At 42.8% G+C, this 1,153-nt stretch overlaps 1 non-coding gene across 1 annotated transcript; it reads right to left on the reverse strand.

Moving 5' to 3' along the window:
• Positions 1 to 185: 185 nt before the first annotated feature.
• On the reverse strand, positions 186 to 258 carry Trnaa-ugc (transfer RNA alanine (anticodon UGC)). Its single transcript has one exon. It is a non-coding gene; the product is annotated as a tRNA-Ala (tRNA).
• Between the last annotated feature and the right edge of the window lie 895 nt (positions 259 to 1,153).

Consider the following 1,153-nt stretch of genomic DNA (forward strand, 5'->3'; position numbering starts at 1 on the left):
GAGAAAAAGAAAAAATGCAATTGCTTGGAGAATCCAGGAATCGAACCCGGTACCTCTCGCATGCAAAGGAAGCGCTCTAACAACTGAGCGAATTCCACAACATAGGAGAAAAGTTCGTCGATTTTCACTTTAGAATAAGTGAGCCGAACCAATAGAGAGCGAGAAAAAGAAAAAATGCAATTGTCTGGAGAATCCGGGTATCGATCCCGGTACCTCTCGCATGCAAAGCGAGCGCTCTACCAAATGAGCTAATTCCCCAGTCTTGGAAAAAAAAAGCCCTTAATTTTCACTTTAGTATAAGGGAGGTGAACCGAGGGAGAAAGAAAAAGAAAAAAATGCGATTGCCTGGAGAATCCGGTACCTCGCGCATGCAAAGGAAGCGCTCTAACAACTGAGCGAATTCGACAACATATGAAAAATGCTCGCTCATTTTCACTTTAGTATAAGTGACATGAATTGGGAGAGAGAAAAAGAAAAAATGGATGTGCTTGGAGAGTCCGGGTATCGATCTCGGTGCCTCTCGCATGCAAAGCGAGCGATCTACCAACTGAGCTAATTCCCCAACCTTGGAGAAAAAGCTGGCCGATTTTCACTTTAGAATAAGTGAGCCGAACCAAGAGAGAGAGCGAGAAAAAGAAAAAATACAATTGTCTGGAGAATCCGGGTATCGATCCCGGTACCTCTCTCATGCAAATCGAGCGCTCTACCAGCTGAGCGAATTCCCCAACAATCGAAAATAACTAGCTGATTTTCACGTTAGTATAATTGAGCTGAACCGAGAGAGCGAGAAAAAGAAAAAATGCAATTGCTTGGAGAATCCGGGTATCGAAACCGGTACATCTCGCATGCAAAGGGAGCGCTCTACCAACTGAGATAATTTTCCAACTTTGCAAAAAAAGCTCGCAGATTTTCACTTTAGTATAAGTGACATGAAATGGGAGAGAGAGATAAATAAAAAATGCAATTGCTTGGAGAATACTGGTATCGATCCCGGTACCGCTCGCATGCAAAGGAAGCGGTCTACCAACTGAGCTAATTCTCCAACTTTTGAAAAAAAAAGCTCGGTGATTTTCACTTTAATATAAGTGAGGTGAACCGAGGGAGAGAGAAAAACAAAAAATGGATTAGCTTGGAGAATATGGGTATCGATCCC

This window comes from Octopus bimaculoides, unplaced genomic scaffold, assembly GCF_001194135.2.
Source record: "Octopus bimaculoides isolate UCB-OBI-ISO-001 unplaced genomic scaffold, ASM119413v2 Scaffold_257693, whole genome shotgun sequence".
In the NCBI taxonomy this organism is placed as follows: Eukaryota; Metazoa; Mollusca; class Cephalopoda; order Octopoda; family Octopodidae; genus Octopus; species Octopus bimaculoides.